An 11,763-nucleotide genomic window follows, 5' to 3' on the forward strand; every position below is an offset into this window, starting at 1 on the left:
AGAGAGAAAATCCAAACAACCTCACTAAGAAACGAAACAGGAGATACTACAACTGACACCACTGAAATACAAAAGATCATTCAGGGCTACTATGAACACCTTTATGCACATAAACTAGAAAACACAGAAGAGATGGGATAAATTCCTGGAAAAATACAACCCTCCTAGCTTAAATCAGAAAGAATTAGATACCCTGAACAGACCAATAACAAGCAGTGAGATTGAAATGGTAATTTTTAAATTGCCAAAAAAAAAAAAAAAAGGCCAGGACCAGCTGGATTCACAGCAAAATTCTACCAGACATTCAAAGAAGAATTGATACCAATCTTTTTGACACTATTCCACAAGACAGAGAAAGGAGGAATCCTCCCTAATTCATTCTATGAAGCCAGGATGACCCAAAACCAGGAAAGGACATAACCAGAAAAGAAAACTACAGACCGATATCCTTCATGAACATAGATGCTAAAATCCTTAACAAAATACTAGCTAACCAAATCCAACAACATATCAAAAAGATAATCTACCATGATCAACTGGATTTCATACCAGGGATGCCAGGATGGTTTAACATACACAAATCAATAAATGAGATACACCACATAAACAGAATTAAAGAACAAAAATCACATGATCATCTCAACAGATGCAGAAAAAGCATTAGACAAAATCGAGCATCCTTTATGATTAAAACTGTCAGCAAAATCGGCATATAAGGGACATATCTTAATGTAATAAAAGCCATCTATGACAAAACCACAGCCAACATAATACTGAATGGGGAAAAGTTGAAAGCATTCCCTCTGAGAATGGGAACAAGACAAGGATGCCTACTGCCACCACTCCTCTTCAACATAGTACCTGAAGTCCTAGCCAGAGCAACCAGGCAAGAGAAAGAAATAAAGGGCATCCAGATTGGTAAGAAGGAAGTCAAACTGTCACTGTTTACTGGTGATATGATCACTTACCTGGAAAACTCTAAAGACTCCTCCAGAAAGCTCCTAGAGCTGATAAAAGAATTCAACAAAGTTTCTGGATACAAGATTAACATACACAAATCAGTAGCTCTTCTATACACCAACAGCGACCAAGTAGAGAATCAAATCAAGAACTTAACCCCTTTTACAATAGCTGCAAAAAAAATAAAATACTTAGGAATATACCTAACAAAGGAGTCAAAACACCTCTACAAGGAAAACTACAAAACACTGCTGAAAGGAATCATAGATGAGACAAACAAATGGAAACACATCTCATGCTCATGGATGGGTAGAATCAATATTGTGAAAATGACCATACTGCCAAAGGCAATCTACAAATTCAATGCAATCCCCATCAAAATACCACCATCATTCTTCACAGAATTAGAAAAAACAATTCTAAAATTCATATGGAATCAAAAAAGAGTCCACATAACCAAATCAAGACTAAGCAAAAAGAACAAATCTGGAGGCATCACACTACCTGATTTCAAACTATACTGTAAGGCCTTAGTCACCAAAACAGCATGGTACTGGTATAAAAATAGGCACATAGACCAATGGAACAGAATAGAGAACCCAGAAATAAACCCAAATACTTACAGCCAACTCATCTTTAACAAAGCAAACAAAAACATAAAGTGGGGAAAGAACACCCTTTTCAACAAATGGTGCTGGGATAATTGGCTAGCCACCTGTAGGAGAATGAAATTGGATGCTCATCTCTCACCTTACACAAAAATCAACAAGATGGATTAAGGACTTAAACCTAAGACCTGAAACTATAAAAATTCTAGAAGATAGCATTGGAACAATAACAAAAATTCTAGAAGATAACATTGGAAAAACCCTTCTAGATATTGGCTTAGGCAAGGATTTCATGACCAAGAACCCAAAAGCAAATGCAATAAAAATGAAGATAAACAGCTGGGACCTAATTAAACTAAAGAGCTTTTGCATGGCAAAAGGAACAGTCAGCAGAGTAAACAGACAACCCATAGAGTGGGAGAAAATCTTCACAATCTATATATCTGACAAAGGACTAATATCTAGAATCTACAACAAAAACAAACTCAAATCAGTACAAAAAAAAAAATCCCATCAAAAAGTGTGCTAAGGACATAAATAGACAATTCTCAAAAGAAGATATACAAATGGCCAACAAACATATGAAAAAATGCTCAACATCACTAATGATCAGGAATACTCGTGCAAGAATGGCCATAATTGAAAAACCATAAAACAGTAGATGTTGGAGTGGATGTGGTGAACAGGGGACACTTCTATACTGCTAGTGGGAATGTAAACTAGTACAACCACTACAGAAAATAGTGTGGAGATTCCTTAAAGAACTAAAAGTAGAACTACCATTTGATCCAGCAATCTCACTACTGGGTATCTACCCAGAGGAAAATAAGTCATTATTCGAAAAAGATAAATGCATACACGTTTATAGCAGTATAATTCACAATTGCAAAATCGTGGAACCAACCCAAATGCCCATCAATCAATGAGTGGATAAAGCAATTGTGATATATACAGATATAGATAGATATATATATATAGAGAGAGAGAGAGAGAGAGAAAGAGAGATGAGATGATAGAATACAATGCAGCCATAAAAAGGAATGAATTAACAGTATCTACAGTGACCTGAATGAGATTGGAGACTATTTTCTAAGTGAAGTAACTCAGGAATGGAAAATCAAACATCGTATGTTCTCACTGATATGTGGGAGCTAAGCTATGAGGATGCAAAGACATAAGAATGATACAATGGACTTTGGGGACTCAGAGGGAAGAGTGGGAGTGGGGTGAGGGATTAAAAGAGTACAAATAATGTGCAGTGTATACTGTTCGGGTGATATGTGCACCAAAATCTCACAAATCACCACTAAAGAACTTACTCATAGGCTGGGCGCGGTGGCTCAAGCCTGTAATCCCAGCACTTTGGGAGGCTGAGACGGGCGGATCACGAGGTCAGGAGATCGAGACCATCCTGGCTAACACCGTGAAACCCCGTCTCTACTAAAAAATACAAAAAACTAGCCGGGCGAGGTGGCGGGCGCCTGTAGTCCCAGCTACTCGGAGGCTGAGGCAGGAGAATGGCGTGAACCCGGGAGGCGGAGCTTGCAGTGAGCTGAGATCCGGCCACTACACTCCAGCTTGGGTGACAGAGCGAGACTCCGTCTCAAAAAAAAAAAAAAAAAAGAACTTACTCATGTAACCAAACACCACCTGTACCCAAATAACTTATGGAAAAATAAAAACAATAATAATAATAAAAGAAGAGAAAAAATAATAAAATAAAAATTACACAAGAAGGCAACGTGTGCTGCTTTAAATCTAGAGAGACTGGGAGAAGAAAATTCGGTGCTTATCACCAAAAAGATGCACCATGCTGACATTCAATTTCTAATTACATCAAGAAGTCTGGGGAACCTGCTTAAAAAACAAAGTTCTCAGGTTTTGCATAAACTTTGACAAGACTCCTAAGTTCACATCTCAAAAGAGCCTACTTTATAGGAATTGTGGTTTAAGGAGAAGATAAGAGGGCATGGGAACACCGATACCTTTTTACACTGTGGCAAAGGTGGGTGGGTGGGCGGATGGATGGGTGGGTGGATGGATGGGTGGATGGGTGGGTGGGTGGATGGATGGATGGATGGATGGACATTTAAATGGGTGGGTGGAAGAATGGGATGGATGGATGGACATTTAAATGGGTGGGTGGAAGAATGGGATGGATGGATGGATGGATGGAGGGATAGATGGATGGATAGATGGATGGGACACACAGAGATGAACACTGTCATACATGGTACTTTCTTTTTATCCTTTTATCCCAGAGGAGACAAGCTCTGTCATGGAGGCTCAGGCCTGAGCCTCAGGGCTGAATCTCATCTTCATACCAAGGGAAAGAAGCACCAAGGGAAAGAAGACTGGGGTCTTATGTCAGTGGCCTCATGAAGGTACCACACTTAGAAAACTCAGATCTTAAAAACCCACAAAAAAAAAAACCACTGCCAAGTGTTTTGTCTTTGAACTCAAAGACAAGAATAATGAAATGCTTTTGCCACAACATCTCCGCTCAATCCAAATCTACAAACAACAGTCTTTAACCATGAAGTTCTCCCATCTCTTTGGCCAATTACATTTTTATCTCAAGTAAATCACAGGAAATGCTTTTCAGTTCACCATGGCATGTCCATCAGGGCTTAGAAAAGCCAGTCCAGTCCATAGCGGAATAAAAGTAAAAAATACATAAGCATGTTGAAGCCCCAAATTTAGTCTGCTGGCATTCTTTTGTCTCAATACACTAATTATTTGCCAGGATTTAAGCCAGCATTCCTAAAGTCCAGAGGCAGCAAATGACTTGACTGATCTTTGGAGTAACTTTCTGTTCTATGGTCCTATTTATACTCTCATTCCCTACAACTAGAAATTCATCACTGGATACTCTATCCTTCTTCAATGCCCCATCAGGCTATCTGTGATGGCCATTATTGATGTTTAGGCCAGTATATTCTGTTAAATGTGATGTGATGGTTAATTTTATGTGTTAACTTGGCTGGGTCACAGGGTGCCCAGATATTTGGTCAAACGTTATTCCGAGTGTTTCTCTGAGGGTATTTTGGAAGAGACTGGCATATAAATTGGTAGGCTTTGAGTAAAGCAGATTGCCTTCTATAATGCTGGTGGGCCTCATCAAATCAGCTGAAAGCCTGAACAGAACAAAAAGTCTGGCCTCCCTCAAACAGGAAAGAATTTTCCAGCAGCCTGCCTTCGGACTTCATTGCTCTTCCAGGCTGTATAGCAACTGCCTCCAAACTTGAAATGGAGTGTTGGCTCTCCTGGGTTTCCAGCCTGCTGGCCCATCCTGCAAATTTTGGACTTGCCAGTCTCCATAATTGTGTGAACCAATTTCTTATAATAAATCTCTTTCTACACATATGCACATCCTATTTGTTCTGTTTGTCTAGAAAACCCTAACACAAATGGGTTCTCAGAAAACAGACCAGATTTACCTCTCTTTTCTTTTGAACAGATATCCATGCGTCCAGAGGAAGTGTCTCATGCAATGAAGAAGACCAGGTAAGGAGGAGTCCTACTGAAACACAAAAAGTGGCTCGTAACCATGCCCAGGGCTCTCCATCAGTCCTTATCCCATCTACATTGGAAGGGTTACTGTCTCCTCACCACCAGACTTTATTATTAGTGTCTCTTCATTTAAGCTAATTTGAAAGCAGCTTATCCATGATCAACAGTGAGCAAATGCTTAGAATCCCACCACAAATGTTCCTACATCCCCATTCATCATTCTGTTAATTCCATTTATAAAAAATAATCCAAATTAACACATATAAAGAATGCTATTAAAGACCATTGCAGGAAGATTGCATTTTTAAAAGAAATTATAAAGTCACCAGGCAGTGAAAAAAAAAAAAAAAAGGGAAGGACAAGTGATATGCTCAGTTACCCAGATTTGGGGACAGAACCAAAGCCAGGATTCAAATATCTAATCTTCTAGAAGTACTCAAAGTGATATGCTTAAAGTTACCTAGATTTTGAGATAGAGCCAGAGATAGGATTCAAATGTCTAATCTTCTAGAAGGGCTATATAACTACACACAGAGGTACATATATGTTAATTTACCAAGGAGCTGGACTCACATCCCTAACTTCAGAAAAGGTTGCCTTTCACAAAGAGACAAACCTGCCCCCATACCCATCCTGTCTCTCTGCTCCCTTTCACAACCAAGCTATATGTGTAAGGTCTGCACTTCCTCACCTCCATTCATCTTTCAAGCCAGTCCAATCTCACTTTAGGTCCCACTTCTGCAACACACCTCCAAAAGAGGCTTCTGCTTCCCATGCTTGCACCTCTCCAGTCTATTCTTCTATCTGTTGTCACAGCCTTCCCAGGCAATCTTGTATAAATTTAAATTGGCTCGTGACACTCACCTTCTGCAAATCCATTTTTCACAGCCCTCAGAATAAACCATAAGACCTTGAACTTGACCTAAAGGACACAGCTTGATCTGACCCCGGCCGGCCCTCTTCTACAACTAACTTCCTCGCAGCGGTCCCCACCCTTGTTCTCCTGAAGTTCCTGAATAGAACAAAAAGAGGTTCAGTGCTCATTCCTGCCTTAGAATCCTCAGCCTGGAATTCTCTTTCTCCCACTCTTCACTTAATGGACTCCTTTCATCACTCAAAATGAAATGTCTCCTCTTTAGAAAGGTCTTTCCTGACCCTCTCATCTAAACTAGTGACTCCCTACCCTTGTTACTCTCTCCCATGAAGTCCTTTAGAGCACTTACCACCACTTAAATTTTGCATTGGTTTGTTTAATGCCTGTCTCCTCCCACTTCTCATCCCACCCCACCCCACCCCCGTTTCCTTTACCACAGTATACCCCGCACCTAGCATAGTGCATAACATCATGTAAGTACTCAAATACTTGTTGAATGAATGTATGTACACATTTGAATATATAATGAGAATATATATATGTGACTATGTAAGTTAATCATTATGTCACCTTTGGTGAGCATCTGGTAAGTGCTCGGATGACTGATTGGTAGGACAGTCAGCAAGATACTTCATTCATCTGGGACTTCACCACTCGCTGAAGCTGGCTGCTGCCAACATTAACTACTTAACTGTAACATTATTGGCTAAAAGCAGACCTTATGCCTTTATCATTCAATACTCGTGCAACTGAAAACAATATTTATACCATATCTCCTCAAAGCAAATCATAGTGCAAGGCTGTGCAGGATTCCAAAGAGAATGAGGCCTCTTGCCCATAAGAAAAATACCACAACCTAGTCTAGTAACTATTTTTAGCTTATTAACGAGTTTACTTTTATAATGTGCAGATTTTGATCCTCTTAACAACTGCGAAAAAAAGTATAAGGTGCAGGTATGCTAAAAAGTTTCAAAAGATGATCTAGAGAAATGATAAAGAAAAACAGGGATGAAAATTCTAAATCAGCTTCTACATTTTATTGTACATTTTAAGCCTTGTTATTATGTTCATGATAATTGAGTATTCACTCCAGGCTTCACAAAACAGCAGGCCCCTGAAAAAATAAAACAACACTCTTCTCCTCTTTTTCCTCCTCCCCAGCTTGTACTTACTCCCATTCCCTGCCTCCACTAAGCACCCAGGGTAGTCCAGACTGGCAAGCAAAGGGCAGGTCCAGGATGAAATTCAAACTCAGTCCCCCACTCCCCAAGCACTCTCGATAACTCACTGTCCTCCTGTTCTGCTCCCTAGCTCCACACAGAAGTAAGGCAGAAAGATTCTGGACTTCAAGTCAGATGACCCCGACTGTGTCCAAGTTCAAGGCTCACTTTGCCTTAATTTCTTCATCAGCAATATGGGCTTCCTAACTTCCATCCTGCCTATAGCTTATAACTCTCAGCTGCTCTGAGGACTGGAATGAGATATCCCATATGAAAGTTCCTACAAACCACAATATGTTGTACAAATGTGACCGAGTCATTGTGATTTTTATCAGGACTTAAGTATTTAGCATCTTGTATTGTTCTATCTTGTCTCATTGATCTGGAGTCTCCAGATCCACTACAAGTTCAAACTCAAAGACCATGTCATAGATTCTACCTACCTTCATTGCCTGTAGTACTGAGCACTTAGCACCCATACAATAAGTACTTGTGAATTGGTCACTGGTTGATTTACCTGACAAATGTGAGTCATAGTGCAAAGTGTTCTGTGATTTTTCTGAATTTCTTACACTGATAAACATATTTTCTGAAAATCACCATAATGTTTCCCTGGCCCATGATCTTTATAGTTTATCTTCCTTTTTTCCTAACCAGCTGGGCAGAATTTCACTGAAAAGCAGACTATTTTGTCAAAGGCAAAAATAATATTTTGCTAATGCAGTCTTTAAGGTTCCTTTTAAGGCTGAGACATGGGACCCAAAAGTCACTTGATAACTGCAAGCCCCCTCTGTCACTGTTCAACAAACGCAGTCCGAGATCCCACTAAGCACAGGGTACAGTATTGGAACTGTAGCAATAAATGAGGAAGACTGAATCTCACAGTGGCTCTGCAGTCAGACTGCCAGGGATAGAATCCTAGCTTCACCTTTTCCGGGCTGGGTGACCTTGTACAAGTTTCTCAGTTTGTCTCTCTTTCCTCCTCTAAAATAGGGTAATAATAGAACCTATCATCCTAAGATTGTCATCAGGATGAAATGAGTTAATACATGTAAAAGTTTTCAGCTTTTAGTGCCTAGTACAGGGTAACAATAAATACTAGAGATCTAGATCAATGTAGCTAAACAGACCAAGACCCAGATTAGCAAAATGACACATCAAGTCAAGGAGCCTTAAAGAAATACATATCAGAGCTGGAAATCAGGTCCCCACATCCTATTCTCTTCTCTATGATGTTTCTTTGTGAGTATTTCACACAGGTGGCACTCTGGAAGATCCACTTTCCTGACACCTGATAAACAGAGTCAGTAAACACACCCACCTTCTCCTCTGCTTCAACCTAACCTGCAGAGCCATCCTTCCTGCTAGTGAGACTTCAGGCCCACCATTTCCCATTGGCCTCCTATCTGACTCAACGTGCACCTGGGGGGTTCCATCTACTGCTAGCTCCCACAGCAATACTGCAGTGAAGAAAGCAAGCATCACATCCTCATGCAGTTCTTATGAGAATTAAACGAGATAATGCCTGGAAAAGTGCCTAGCAGAGTATCTGATATATAGTATGCAGCCAATAAATGTTATCTACTAAAAAATAGAAGAAGGAAAAGAAGGAGCAAAACCCTGTGGTGCCTACTGTCTCAAAGCTGACACACATTCCAACAGCAAATGCCAGACACAGGGCAGATTGAGATGGGTGGTAGAACAGAGGGATGCACGTCTGTGAAGAATTACAGTGAAGGGCAAAACCCACTGAAGACAGGAGGGAGCTGCAGTTCCCACTCTTCCCCTTCCTTCTTAAAAGAAGATGATGATACTGTTGGTGCTTTGCTGGCAAACTCAAGCTCCAGAGCTTTCGGTTTTTAACAATATTTCAGAACAGAACAAAGACTGATTCTGACCTCCCAATTTGCCCTCATACGCTTGACCAGCAAAACCTTAGCATAGCTGCATTCATCAATGGCTCTATTCAGGCAATAATGGCTCAGAGAAAAGATTCAATTAAAACAGATCCCACAAGTCTCCTTAGTATATTCACAACATGCTTTGGATTCAGAGTTCTATGGCACTTCCATATAACCTTCTCCGTGTCCCAATATTGACAATTTCTAGTTCGGAAATGACAAACATAATATTACAACAAGAGAAGAAGGGAAGCTAGTGAGAAATAAAGAACAGACTAGACTGGGTGCAGAAATCATATCCATTTGCTGTCTGTCCCCGAGTGCATCCTGGGGCCTGGCCCATGGCAGGCTGGTTGGAAATGCATACTGAACGAGTCAATCTCCTCAAGAAGGTCACAACCCAGGTAAGAAGTGGAGTCTACACATTACACCAAGTTCAGATAGAGAATCAAAGCCACCTCTTTGGCTCCAGATATGCAGGGAGGACAAAGCATGAGAGCGTATGCCTTCAGCAAGGAGACAGGTGCGTGCTTCCTGTTTACCTGGGCAGATATTTGCAAATAGTCTAAGAAGGGGGGCAACTAGGAGTGACTTACACGGTCCTAAGTGAATGGTTATGCAAATCGCTTGAGCAAATACAGGGAAAGAAACAGGAAAGGCTTCTGAACTGGTTTTCCTCATCTGCCTCAGTATTTTCAGAGAGTAGGGTGAAAGACAAAAAACCCGAAGGCTCCGGGCCAACCGCAAAGCTACTCTCCAGGAAGAACATAAGGAACACCTAGCGCCCCTCCCCCCACTTCGCGCCTTGGCACCAAACCAGCGCCCCTGGGTCATTTTGGCAGGTGGAGGTAGCTCTTTGCTGTCCTCGGTCCCTGCCGCGGGCCACCTGAGTGAAGCTTTCGGCTCGGTCTCCCCAGACAAAACCGGGGGGAGACATCAAGGATGCAAAAGGTGCTCCTTTCTCCAAATGAACGAGAAGGGACAGAGCGGGATGGGGGGTGGGGGGGGCGTGCAGGACAAGCCCTGCAATGCGAAAGGCGCCCAGCCAGGCTCGCCGCGGCCCCTGCCGGCAAGACTGGCTCGCTTGCTAGCCAATAGCCAAGGTGCCTCAGGAGGTCGGGAGGCCACCCAGAAGGGCGCGGAAAAGAGGAGTTCCTGACCCCGGGGCACCCATCCCCACCACTGCCACTGATCCAAACGCGGAGTCCGCAAGTGACTCCACACCTGGGCTGCAAGCCCCACGCCATCCCCACCCCAGGGCGCAGGGCTGAACAAGAGCAAGGACCCTGGGTTCACTCTTCCCTGCAACTGTCGCGGGGCGCCTAGCACAGCTGCAGGGCAAAGGGGAGGGGGGAATGACAAAGAAGGCGGAGCAGACGGCCTGGGAAGCATTTACAAGCTCCAGGAAAGCGCCTCCTCTCGAGGAAGGGCAGGAACGGCTTCCCGGCCAAGGAAACGCCCCGGGGATACCCCTGCGCGAGGTGCCGCCTTTCTCCGGCTCATTGATTCTCCCGCCTCCAGCTGGTCCTCTCCCGTGGCCATAGCTCACCCCACTCCCCGAAAGCTGATCCTAAATACCTTCCCCGAGGCTTTCAAAGGAACCCAGACACCGGTTCAGCAGCCCGCAGCTCACGCAACAGGCGGAGCCTTGGGGCTCCAGCGACGGCGGGCTCTGGGCACCAGAGCATGCGGACTCCGCAAGCCAGGCGCCCAGCAGCACAGAAAGTGCCCTGCGGCCGTAGACCCTCTGGGTCGTGCACCCGCGACCTGGACCACAGGGGACTGTGGCAGCAAAAGGTGGGGGAAGGTGCGGTAAAGTTGCAGGGTCGCCCGGAGAAGTCCCCGGAGCGCGCAGTGAGGTGGGGACGCCAGCCAGGTACCTGCAGGAGTCCGGGCGCATCCGACTCGCTCCGCTCTGCGACGCCGTCCGCCCGCGCTGCAGGGATCAGGCCTCGCGGCGCAGCCCCGCGCCTGCCGCCGCGGCGGCGAGGAGAGCCGGGCGGCCCGCGTCGGCCGGTCTGTCCGTCGGTCCCGCCCAGCTGGAGCGAGGCTCCGGGGAGCTGCGGGCGGGGCGGGGCGGGGCCCGCCGCTCGGCCGCCGCCCCATTGGTCGCAGCTCCGCCAGCCCCTCGCTTCGGGCCCGCAGCCTGGCGCCCTGGGCCGAGGGCGCGGGCCGCTGAGGACTGCGGGGCTCCGACCGCTAGACAGGCGGACAGACTGACGGACCGAGACACTGCCCTGCAGGCAGCGCGCCCCCGCCCATGCCCAAGTGCAGAGTCACCCTGGAGTGGCCGGCGCTGTCCGGCTGGGAGCAGGAGCGCGCCCCGCACCTCCCACCTGCGCTCCCTCCTGGGCCGGAAGCGCTGGAAAAAGATGACCTCCCCCGCGGCCACGGCGGTTGGGGCAACCGCTTCTCTAAAGTCGCGGCCCCAGCGACACTTTGCTAATTTGCCTGGATTTCCTCAGGAAGTCGCGAGGCCCAAACTTGTTTTAAAACAAAGTGCGAAGGAGAATACATACGGTTCCAGTTCCTGCCAATGTTTGCTACCGGTCCCGCTGCCTGAAGACTCACGCACAGTGCAGAACAAGATGCTTTGTCTCATTCCTCGACTCACCGAGTCAGAAGAGGTGCCTGGACATTTGCACCAAGCAAATGCGCCTCATTTGTAGAAGAGGAACCAGTCGGGT

At 44.8% G+C, this 11,763-nt stretch overlaps 1 protein-coding gene across 2 annotated transcripts in view; it reads right to left on the minus strand.

The window, feature by feature from the left end:
• Positions 1 to 11,440, minus strand: part of KCNS3 (potassium voltage-gated channel modifier subfamily S member 3) — a 49,127-nt gene extending 37,687 nt beyond the window's left edge. Inside the window, exon 1 of one of the 2 annotated variants that reach the window (XM_033176491.1) lies at positions 10,957 to 11,440. The gene's annotated coding sequence lies outside the window, so the exon portion shown is untranslated. Of the gene's footprint in view, positions 1 to 5,945; positions 6,021 to 10,956 lie in introns of those variants that run through there. The other variant, XM_033176492.1, reaches the window with a different exon arrangement.
• Between the last annotated feature and the right edge of the window lie 323 nt (positions 11,441 to 11,763).

This window comes from Trachypithecus francoisi, unplaced genomic scaffold, assembly GCF_009764315.1.
Source record: "Trachypithecus francoisi isolate TF-2019V2 unplaced genomic scaffold, Tfra_2.0 Lachesis_group17, whole genome shotgun sequence".
Classification (NCBI taxonomy): domain Eukaryota; kingdom Metazoa; phylum Chordata; class Mammalia; order Primates; family Cercopithecidae; genus Trachypithecus; species Trachypithecus francoisi.